Source organism: Manis javanica, chromosome 5 (genome assembly GCF_040802235.1).
Source record: "Manis javanica isolate MJ-LG chromosome 5, MJ_LKY, whole genome shotgun sequence".
In the NCBI taxonomy this organism is placed as follows: Eukaryota; Metazoa; Chordata; class Mammalia; order Pholidota; family Manidae; genus Manis; species Manis javanica.
The window spans coordinates 44577144-44589855 of record NC_133160.1 but is presented as its reverse complement, the minus strand read 5'-3'; the positions used below and the strand labels follow the sequence as shown (position 1 = coordinate 44589855).

Here is a 12712-nt window from a genome sequence, read left to right as displayed (position 1 = left end):
TGTGACTTGCTTCAACCAACAGACTTTAGCAGATGTGACACTGTCATTTCAAGGCTAACCTCAAGAAGCCATATGTGCGCTCTCTCTTGGAGCCCTGACTGGCCTGGAGGATGAGATACATGCACAACAGAGGTGAGGGTTCTGTGTTGAGGCCACCAGTAACCAATCAGCTCCCAGCCAACCTTGCCCCTGACTAGTCTACAGCTGGACCCTGCCCAAACTGCCTACTTCAGAATCATAAGCTAAATAAATGGCTATTGTTTTAAGCTACTAAATTTTGGGGTGGCTTTTTGTAGGCAACAAAAGCTAACTGATAGATTAGGAAATAGAAATATAATTAACAAATTAAACTTGCCTAACATCTTGCATACATTTAGTTGTCCTTCAGATTAAAAAAACTCCTCATATTCTATCCTGCTGCCACGTCCATTATTAATGGTGCCCCACACCCACTAAGCGCAGGGCACAGTGTTGGGCATTCTGGACTATGTAGAGATAAGAATTGTTCAGAGTTCTCAAGTGGCACAATGTTAAGCATGCATGTAACTAAATGCAAGGTGGAAGACACAAGTCACCACTTCTATTAGCAAACGTTGAGCAGAATGGATGCAGAAGTTACATACGTCATATTTCAACATTCAAACCTAAGTCAATTGTCCAATGTTGCACATCTGAAAATATTTTCCACTTGAACAACAACCTAATGAAACAGATTCTCTAAGCCCTGCCAGTTCCTGTTATTGTTTCGATTCCTGTTGCATTTTATTGATGGTATTTATTTATAAAAGTCGAGCATCAAGGTGTTTTGTGTAACAGGAGTCACAGAGGAAGTAAAAAAGAAATCTTGACCTCTAAGGACAAATCTTTAGCCCCAAGGTCGGACTTCAGCATGTACACCAGGAATTCACATTTAATGCTCTTTGGTATTTTTTCACTGTCTACTATGGGCCAGAGTCCATGTTGGCAGAAATGAGAGGAGGCGTCCAGGAGACAGGCCCCTCCTTGGTGTCTGGGTGTCTGAAATCAAACAAGAAATAGCGCCACTGATGACACAGAAGCATTTGATCACAGGAATGATTACTACCTTACATGATAGGAAAAAGTTTCTCCTGTAACATGAGCTAAGATCAAGGAGGGAAGTCAATCAGCTTCCTGAGAGAACTGAATGTGTGAGCCCAGACCAGCAGCATTTATATAGGAAGGAAATAGTCACAACAGACCACATAAAGCCAGTTCTCCAGTGTCTTATTCTCTTGTCCTCTTATGCCAGATGGGCTGGCTGCTCCGAGAGCATCTGTCTAAGGGCCAGCAAAGGCCCAGCTCTTGGCCCAGAAGGAACAGAGAGCTGGGGCTATGGTGGACCCACAAGCTTGGCGCTAAAGCTCTGTTTTCTGCGGTTGAGATTTCTTTTCACTTCATTTGTTTTCCTGTTATATAAAACACCTTCATGCTTGACTTTTATAAATCTATAACCTCAATAAAATGCAGCAGGAATCTAAACAATATCAGCAAATGGCAGGACTGGAAGTGACTCTTTCATTAGGTTATTATCCAGCTGAAAATATCTTCAGATGTACAACACTGGACAACAGAGTTTGGTTTGAAAGTTGAAATATCACATCTGTAGCTTCTGCATTCATTCATCTGTAACTTCTGCTCATAGGAATGGTGCACTTGTGTCTCAGGGTTCAAAGCCTGGGTTCAAACCCAGGATCTTTCTCTCATTTTCTAACTTGTAAATGAGTGTGATGACATCTACCTTAAATGGTGTCACAGTGGGCTTAAGCGACATGGTTCAAAATGATGACAATGCTGATTTTGCTCATGACTTTGTTGAATGGTCCACCACACATGGCATTAGTGGAAGTAGCTGCCAGGGTCTGGCTCATGGCTGGGTGGGCCTTAGGTGGGGCTGTCGGCTAGAACACCTACATGCATCCTTTCCATGGGGCCTGGGCTTCCTCTCCACTGGTCTCAAATGCAAGTGTGCCTAGAGAATGAGAGAGCCAGGTGGGAGCCGTGTCTCCTTTGCTGATCTTGGCTTCCAAGTCACTCAGTGTCACTCCTGTCACCTTCTCTCTGTCCGGGAGGTCACCAAGTCCCACTCATCCAAGGAGAGGGGAAATGGGCTTTCCTGCCTGGGGGACATGGCAAGGTTCTGGAGAGCCACAGGCCTGTTGTGGCCATTTTTGGAACACAGGACCTGCCATTGTAACGTATACTGTCACCCGTTCGATGTTAATTCCCCTTCATATGGAGACCTGTGACTATGAGAACAGATGAAAGGTGGGGACAAGAGAGGCTGCAGGAAAGGTATGAGGAAGGGAGTGGGGCCCAGGGCTTCTAGGCTGGGCCAGGGCCCCATGTGGTAACTGTGCTCCCAGTAATCGTCCAGGTTCTCTGTGCTCCCTGGCAGCCCCAGTCCTAAGATGGGGCAACAGCAGTGCCTACCTCGAGGTCATGCTATGAGAATTAGATAAATTAACACACTAAAGGGCTTAGAGCCATGCTGGCACACACTTAGTGCTCCATAATAGTGAGCAGGTGTATTTCACACTCTCCTGGGTGGCCCTGATCTTGGTTTGCATCATCAACTGAGTGCCTGCCAACAGGTCGGCATTTGCCCATCTATCAGAGGGAAGCCGCATCCACACAAGCATGACTGAGTGAGAGCCCCATGCCCACCACCACACCGGAGAACCTGGCCCTGAAAGAAGGTCCCGAGGCTGCAGCACTGGGCCCTCCAGTCCCAATGGCACATACCCTTCAAGCCAGCATGTCGTGGCTCACATCAGTTTACACCAGCCTCCCTGGCATCCTGAAGGCCTTGCCCATCTTCTCTTTTCCAGTAGAAGCTCAGAAGTCCAGGCCTCTTGTCTCCATCTACAACACACAGAATCACCATTTCAATTTTATAAGCATTTAAAAAATACTGTGAACAACTACAGTGGGGCCTTATGCCCGGGTTGATGGGAACACAGACATGCATCCTTCCTTCCTGCTCAGATTCTCACTCTGACCTGGGCCAGGTAATTTTTTACCAGAATGTTCTCTAAATACTCAGATTTCTAAAACTCCAAATACTCTTTCACTAAAAAAAAAGCATTAGCAAAAGTGCTGTCTCCCCTACCAATTAAGTGATGATTTGGTTTTCCCATTGCCTTCTGCGCGTCAGTGCCTACAAATTTAGAGTCATGCAACCTCACAGTCTGAGACTTTGGAGATGGGACTGACCTGAATAGGAAATTCCAAATTATCCCCTATTTCATTCTTTGCATCAGCACCCTAACTTTTTCAAAATTACCTAAGAATGTGAATGTTATCATCTTGCTTGCACACAAATGAAAACAAACCACAAATACTAGATCAAAGGTCTAGTTCCCTTTGACCATCACCACTGTAGCCTGTAACCTGCATCCTCAGCAGAGGGGACACTGTTATGATTTGGGATCATATCTTTCCAGATCACTTCCATGCATTCAAATATACCCCTTGCCCCCCCCATACATACACCTGTGTGTGTTTTTGCCAAATAGACATTTATTATATGTCATTCTGCACCTTGCTTGTTCCATTCTCAAGATGTCTTATCAGGGGAGGCAGAGAAAAGATGGCGGCGTGAGTAATGTGGTAGAAATCTCCTTCCAAAACCAAATATATTTTGAAAATACAGCAAATACACCTATTCCTAAAAGAGTGACCAGAAGTAACAGTACACCAGCCAGTCTACATCTGGGAGAAGTCAACACCTCATAGAAAAGGGTAAAATAAAAAGCCATAACGTGGTGGGACCTGAGCACTCCCTCCACTCCAGCTCATGGGTGGGAGGAAAAGAATCAGTGTGGGGAGGGAGTGGAAGCACAGGATTGCTAAATAACCAGCCCTAGTAATCTGCCTCAGGAACACAGACACACATTGCATGGTGCTCTGGATATTAGAGGAGTGGAAAAGCAAAATCTGAGACTAAGACCATGAATAGGTTCCCATAGTCAGGTATCCTGGGACAAAAGAAAAGCAGGCACTTTAAAAGTCTTAAAGGGACAAGGGTTTATCAGGTGGACAGAAACATCCTGGCACACTCATACCAGCAGGCTGGGAAATTTCAGGAGCTCCAGGCGCCCTATCCCCCAGGTTGGCAATGCAGCCCCGAGCAGCCTGCCACTCCTTCCTCCCCGCTGTGTGCAAACTGGCTGTCCCCACCATTGCTGCAGATGAGCCAGAGGGCAGCCCCACTTACAACAACTAAACAGATTAACACAGAGGCTTCTCCCTGTGCATGGCTAACCAGCCCAAACGCAGAGGCTGCTCCCTGCACATGGTTAACTGGCACAGACAGTGGAGACAGGAGCTGAGACTGGGAAGCATGAAAGGGCTTTGTTCTCATGGCAGAACCTGTGCCGCTTACCTGAGACCCTGCCATTACCCCAGGCCATCCCAAGGGCCTCCCAGCCCATGGCAGTTTAGGGGATTAACCCAGAGGCCCCACCCTGCGTGTGGTTAACTGGCAGAAACAGCGGCGACAGCACAACTACTGGCAAGCAGGAAGGGACTTTGTCCTCCCAGCTGACACCTGTGCCACTCGCCTGTGACCACTCCCATAGCTCCAGAACTATGAAAAGAAGAACCTGATTCAATCCAAAATCCCTCAAACACCAGAAACAGGGCTCGGTGAGACTGAAATCACCAATCCTCCTGAAAAAGAATTCAAAATAAAAGTCATAGCATGCTAATGGAGTTACAGAAAAATATTCAAGAGTTAAGGGATGAATTCAGGAGGCAGATAACAGAAATGAAACAAACAATGGAGGGATTTATAAACAGATTAGATGAGGTAGAGGATACAGTAAATGGAATAGAAATCAGAAAACAGGAATATAGAGAAGCTAAGACAGAGAGAAAAAAGGACCTCTAGGAATGAAAGAATATTTGGAGAACTGTGTGAGCCAATCCAAACAGAACAATATTCGCACTGTATGAGTACCAGAAGAAGAAGAGAGAAAAAGGAATACAAAGTGTTTCTGAAGAAATAGTTGCTGAAAACTTCCCCAAGCTGGGGAAGGAAACAGTCTCTCAGGCCATGGAAGTCTACAGATCTCCCAACACAAGGGACCCAAGGAGAACAACACCAAGACATATAATAATTAAAATGGCAAAGATCAATGATAAGGACAGACTATTAGAAGCAGCCAGAGAGAGAAAAAAGATCACATACAAAGGAAAACCTATCAGGCTATCATCAGACTTCTCAGTAAAAACCATACAGGCCAGAAGGGAGTAGCATGATATATTCAATGCAATCAAATGGAAGGGCCTCAAACCAAGAATACTCTACCAGAAAGATTACCACTTAAATTTGAAGGAGGGATTAAGCAATTCCCATATAAGCAAAAAGTGAGGGAATTTAGCTCCCACAAACCATTTCTACAGTGTATTTTAAGGGGCCTGCTCTAGACGGAAGTGTGCCTAGGACGAAATAGCTGTAACCAGAGAAAATAAAACACAGCAAAGGAAGTAGACCAAATAAATACTAACCAAATGAAAAATTAAATTACCTACCCACAAAGTCAGTCAAAGGATATGCAAAGAGTACAGAATATGACAACTAACATATAAAAAGTGGAGGAGGAAGGAAAAGAAGGGAGAGAAAAAAGAATCACCAGACTGTTTATAATAGCTTAATAAGTGAGTTAAGGTAGACTGCTAGATAGTAAAGAAGCTGCCCTTGAACCCTTGGTAACCACGAATCCAAAGCCTGCAATGGCAATAAGTACATATCTATCGATAATCACCTTAACTGTAAATGGTCTGAGTGCACCAATCAAAAGACACAGAGTTACAGAATGGATAAAAAAGCAAGACCCATCTATATGCTGCCTACAAGAGACTCACTTTAAACCCAAAGACATACACAGACTGAAAGGAAAGTGATGGAAAAAGATATTTCATGCAAAAAATAGAGAGAAAAAAGCAGATTTTGCAGTACTTATGTCAGACAAAATAAAATTCAAAACAAAGAAAGTAACAAGAGACAAAGAAGGACATTACATAATGATAAAGGGCTCCAGCAAAAGGATATAACCATTGTAAATAACTATGTACCCAACACAGGAGCACCTACATATGTGAAACAAATACTAACAGAATTAAAGGGGGAAATAGAATGCAATGCATTCATTTTAGGAGACTACAACACACCACTCACTCCAAAGGACAGATCAACCAAACAGAAAATAAGTAAGGACACAGAGGCACTGAACAACACATTAGAACAGATGGACCTAACAGACATCTATAGAACATTCCACCCAAAAGCAGCAGGATACACATTCTTCTCAAGTGCACATGGAACATTTTCCAGAATAGACCACATACTAGGGCACAAAAAGAGCCTCAGCAAATTCAAAAAGACTGAAATTGCACCAACCAACTTCTCAGATCACAAAGGTATGAAACTAGAAATAAATTGTACAAAGAAAACAAAAAGGCTCACAAACACATGGAGACTTAACAACATGCTCCTAAATAATCAATGGATCAATGACCAAATAAAAACAGAGATCAAGCAATATATGGAGACAAATGACAACAACAACACAAAGCCCCAACTTCTGTGGGATGCAGCGAAGGCAGTTCTAAGAGGAAAATATATAGCAATCCAGGTCTATTAAAAGTAAGAAGAACAACCTCAAATGAATAGTCTAAAGTCACAATTATTGAAACTGGAAAAAGAAGAACAAATGAGGCCCAAAGTCAGCAGAAGGAGGGACATAATAAAGATCAGAGAAGAAATAAATAAAATAAAGAAGAATAAAACAAAAAAAATCTATGAAACCAAGAGCTGGTTCTTTGAGAAAATAAACAAAACCAATAACCCCCTAGCCAGACTTATCAAGAAAAAAAGATAATCTACACACATAAACAGAATCAGAAATGAAAAAGGAAAAATCACTGCAGACACCACAGAAACACAAAGAATTATTAGAGAATACTATGAAAACCTATATGCTAACAAAATAGATAACCTAGAAGTAATGGACAACTTTCTAGAAAAATACAACCTTCCAAGACTGACCAAGGAAGAAACAGAAAATCTAAACAGACCAATTACCAGCAACGAAATTGAATCGGTAATCAAAAAACAACCCAAGAATAAAACCCCTGGGCCAGATCGATTCACTGATGAATTTTATCAGACATATAGAGAAGACATAATACCCATTCTCCTTTAAGATTTCCAAAAAATAGGAGGGAGTACTTTCAAACTCATTCTAGGAGGCCAGCATCACTCTAATAGCAAAACCTGGCAAAGAAACCACAAAAAAAGAAAACTACAGACCAATATCCATGATGAACATAGATACAAAAATACTCAACAAAATATTAGCAAACTGAATATAAAGATACATCAAGAAGATCATACATCATGATCAAGTGTGATTCATCCCAGGGATGCAAGGATGGTACAACATTTGAAAATCCATCAACATCATCCACTATATCAATAAAAAGAAGGACAAAAATAACATGATCATCTCCACAGATGCTGAAAAAGCATTCAACAAAATTCAACATCCATTCATGACAAAAACTCTCAACAAAATGGGTATAGAGAGCAAGTATCTTAACATAACAAAGGCCATATATGACAAACACACAGCCAACATCATACTTAACAGCGGGAAGCTGAAAGCTTTTTCTTTAAGATTGTGAACAAGACAAGGGTGCCCACTCTCCCCACTTTTATTCAACATAGTACTGGAGGTCCTAGCCATGGCATTCAGACAAAATAAAGAAATAAAAGACATCTAGATTCAAAAGGAAGAGGTCACCCTGTCCCTGTTTGCAGATGACATGATACTGTACATAAAAATCCCTAAAGAATCCACTCCAAAACTACTAGAATTGACATCTGAATTCAGCAAAGTTGCAGGATACAACATTAATACACAAAAATCTGTTGCATTCCTATACACTAACGATGAACTAGCAGAAAGAGAAATCACAATTGTATCAAAAAGAATAAAATACCTAGGAATGAACCTAACCAAGGAAGTGAAAGACGCATACCCTGAAAACTATAAGACACTCTTAAGAGAAATTAAAGAGGACACTAACAAATGGAAACTCATCCCATGCTCTTGGCCAGGAAGAAATAATATTGTCAAAATGGCCATCCTGCCTAAAGCAATCTACAGATTCAATGAAATCTGTATCAAAATACCAAGAGCATTCTTCGATGAACTAGAGCAAACAGTTCTAAAATTCATATGGAACCACAAAAGACCCCAAATAGCCAAAGCAATCCTGAGAAGGAAGAATTAAAGCAGAGGGTAACTCACTTCCCAACTTCAAGCTCTACTACAAAGCCACAGTAATCAACACAATTTGATACTGGCACAAGAATAGAACCATAGACCAATGGAACAAACAGAATAGAAAGTCCAGATATTAACCCAAGCATATATGGCCAATTAATATATGATAAAGGAGCCATGGATATACAATGGAGAAATAACAGCTTCTTCAACAATTGGTGCTGACAAAACTGGACAGCTAAATGTAAGAGAATGAAACTGGATTACTGTCTAACTCCATACACAAAACTAAACTCAAAATGGATCAAAGACCTGAACATAAGTCATGAAACCATAAAACTCTTAGAAGAAAACATAGGCAACACTCTCTTGAATATAAATATGAGTAACTTTTGCATGAATATATCTCCCCAGGCAATGGAAACAAAAGCAAAAATGAACAAGTAGGACTATATGAAACTAAAAAGCTTCTGTACAGCAAACCATACTATCAGTAGAACAAAAAGGCATCCTACAGTATGGGAGAATATATTCATAAATGACATATCTGATAAAGGGTTGACATCCAAAATATATAAAGAGCTCATGCACCTCAACAAACAAAAGGCAAATAACCTGATTAAAAAATGGGGAGAGGATTTGAACAGACACTTCTCCAAAGAAGAAATTCAGATGACCAACAGGCACATGAGAAGACACTCCACATCACTAATCACCAGAGAAATGCAAATTAAAACCACAATGAGATATCACCTCATACCAATTAGGATGGCCAATATCCAAAAGACTAACAACAACAAATGTTGGCAAGGATGTGGAGAAAGGGAAACCCCCCACACTGCTGGTGGGGATGTAAATCAGTTCAACCATTGTGGATAGCAGTATGGAGGTGCCTCAAAAAACTAAAAATAGAAATACCATTTGACCCAGGAATTCCACTCCTAGGAATTTACCCTAAGAATGCAGGAGCCCAGTTTCAAAAAGACATATGCAGCCCTATGTTTATTGTAGCACTATTTACAATAGCCAAGAAATGGAAGCAACCTAAATGTCCATCAGTAGATGAATGGATAAAGAAGATGTGGTACATATACATAATGGAATATTATTCAGCCATAAGAAGAAAACAAATCCTACCACTTGCAACAACACGGATGGAGCTAGAGGGTATTATGCTCAGTGAAATAAGCCAGGCAGAGAAAGTACCAAATGATTTCACTCATCTGTGAAGTGAAACAACAAAGCAAAAATTGAAGGAACAAAACAGCAGCAGAATCACAGAACTCAAGAATGGACTAACAGTTACCAAAGGGAAAGGGACAGGGGAAGATAGGTGGGAAGGGAGGGAGAAGAGCATTAAGGGGCATTATGATTAGCACACATAATGTAGTGGGGCACACTGGGAAGGCAGTATAGCACAGAGAAGACAAGTAGTGACTCTATAGCATCTTACGACACTGACGGACAGTGACTGTAATGGGGTATGTGGTCGGGTCTTGATAATAGGGGGGAATGTAGTAACAACAATGTTGGTCATGTGATTGTATATCAACGATACCTGAATAAAAAAAAAGATGTCTTTTCAAACACCCTCTATCAGTGTAAGATTATCTCCTTTTAAAAAAAACTTCTTTCATAGTACTTCATAATCTCAACACCTCTGTCAGGCTGCATAACTGAATTCTGACTTTCTGGCCAGAACTGCACCTGGTGACATTTGCATCCAGATGTCACACATGTTCCCTCCTTCATTCCCTAGATTCAAGTCAGGCTCCTGGTCTACAATATTCTCCCTGACCTTGACATTCAGCCTTCTGGCCTGGAGGCCTCCTACTTGGTTTGAATTCCCACTCAGTGTCTCAGGAAAATCCCTTCACTTGGGTTCCTTATGTGTAAAGTGGGTGACAATCACAGCACGTACTACCTCAAGGAGCTGTTCTAAGGCTCAAGTAAAAGAATCCATGGAAAGCATTGGCCACTGCAGGTTAGTAAGTACTCAAGAAATGTTCGCTGCCACCATCACCAACATATGTGTCATTATATCATTACCTTGCTTGGCGGGGGGGGCTCACTTAAATGCCACTTTCCTCCTCAATCCAGACTTTCCTCTGAACTCCTCTTTTGCACATAGATAGGACTACTGAAAAATAATCCCAATAAGCCATAAATTCCACTTACATCACTTCAGAATGTCTTCCCATCTTTGCTAAATAGATAAGAAACTGGTGTTCATTTACTAGCCCCCAATATTCAGGGGGAGCCACAGTCACCTGAGCAAAGGAAGCCACAAAGTACAGAAAGGTTACCCTTTTAAGGGACAAAAATTCTTGTGCTTTCTCCATTATACTGTTTATGTTTATATTATAATATTAAATAAGAAAATACAAATAAAATAACTAGGTATAAACACCTTATTCTCATGATCTTGTACAATTATAAAACCCAGCGCAATTATAAACTATATAAGAACAAAATGTAAACTAACACAATTAGACATAACAACACTCATCTCATGTGATAAGAGGATGATATTTTACTGAAACCAAGTCACTCCTTGTAACATGAATATAGTGGGGTTGCACCTTCGGAGGGGGAGGGTATTCTTAAGAGAATAAATCAGGAATTACCCTTAAAGGTAATTTACTCTTTGGGGAGGCTCACAGGAGTGAGAAGCACCACCTATCAGTAGGCCACCTGGGGAAACAGCAGACTCTGGGGCCTTAACCCACTGGTAGGATGGCAGGGGGAATGCTCACACAATTCACATTATCCTCATCTCTTCAACTCCTTGATTTCTCTGCCTGAACTGTGAAGCTCTCATTTTTCTCCCCTACTAGACTGCATGTGATCTTCACTTAGGGCAAAGACATTACCTATGTTCTAAGCCCACTCTGGTCCTTCTTTGTACTCTGCAAAAACTCCAGTTAGTAGGAGGACTTGGTCCCAAGGCCAATTACACGCAAACCTGGAGGCAGGCAGAATGGGCTAGAAGGCTCAACTCCTCAAGGGCTCTCATCCCTGGCTGCACACTGAGAAGTTTTAAGCAAGCCCCATGCTCAGGTCACAGCCCAATTGCAGCAGAGTCCCTAGGACACACGCTATCCTATTTTTCAAAGCCCATTGGGTGATTCCATTGTGCAGTGAAGGTTCAGAACCAGTGATCTGGTGATTCATGGCTTTCAAACTCTTTGGCTTCTGTCCACAGTCATAACCACATTTCTCATCAAGACCTACACCCCTACTCACACTCAAAACAGAAGCAAATATTTTGTAAAAAAACACTTAACCCTTACTAAAACAATACTTCATTCTTACATTCTGATGTTTCAATTGCATTCACCTTTATGTAAAATGACACCAGGTGTGCCCAACTTCCCACTAGTGAATCACAACCCACTAGGGGTTCATGACACACAGAAAACCCAGAATAAACTTAGATTAATTATTAAATATTATCCTTGTAATAAATATGTATTTCATATGCCTCCCCAAGAGGATATATGAACCCCTGAGAATAAGTCCATACTTAGAGATGCCCATTTTGAAAATCTTTTTTACACTCTAAATCTTGAATTTGGCAAAACAGAAAGGGTCAAAGTCATATTAATTCCCTCTACTACACTCATACGCTTGTGTATGTTATAGTATGCTTCACCCATTCACCGTTACTTTGTACCTATATTACCATTCAGCATTCAATTTGAAAAATCCTTAAATGATTACATTGTGGACCCTAAACTTAAGGTCTTTGAGCTTATGCTGTTTCAGTGTGTGTTGCTCAGGTGGCACTGGCTTTCATTTTTCCTTTGCTCATGCACCGTGGTATAACACGCAGCACACCGCGTGGAGCATGAAGTAGGAGTCTGCATCATTTCCTGACTTTTAGCATTCTGGCATATCGCCAACTTGGATCGAATGAAACAGTACACTTGGGAGGCTAATAATTTATCTGGCCAGACAGAGAAGGGACTGCTGACACTAGTGATATCTCAATAGTTACCATGCTTCTCCCATCAGACTACAGTTTCAGTTATCTGGTACTCTTCCGTGGGTAAAACAGAATTAAATGTTGCTGCCAATATCCAACTTTCACTAATGGTGCTGCAGCAACATCCATAAATGTTTGACAAAGTTTTCTGAGCAGCCAAGGGAATAAAACTCACCAGGCAAAATGCTTTTAGTCAACTTCCAAAGCGGCTTTGACTTTGAAAAACACAGTAACCAGCCAAACCCACATCTAAAGAATATTAAACTGAGTTGACAGTACACATGTATGGTGTATGTTATTAAATCTTACCTACAGAAACTTAAAATACCAGCAATATAAAGACTGTCTTTTTAGAAGAAAAACATCACTGTCTATTAGAAAAAGAAGCAGACTGACTGAGGCCTCCCTT

At 41.2% G+C, this 12712-nt stretch overlaps 1 protein-coding gene across 8 annotated transcripts in view; it reads right to left on the bottom strand.

The window, feature by feature from the left end:
• The window catches only part of RIN2 (Ras and Rab interactor 2), a 239696-nt gene that overhangs the window by 181276 nt on the left and 45708 nt on the right, over positions 1-12712 (bottom strand). For all 8 annotated transcript variants that reach the window (XM_037022390.2, XM_073236968.1, XM_037022388.2 and 5 more), the window contains exon 2: positions 2764-2883. The gene's annotated coding sequence lies outside the window, so the exon portion shown is untranslated. The remainder of the gene's footprint in view (positions 1-2763; positions 2884-12712) is intronic.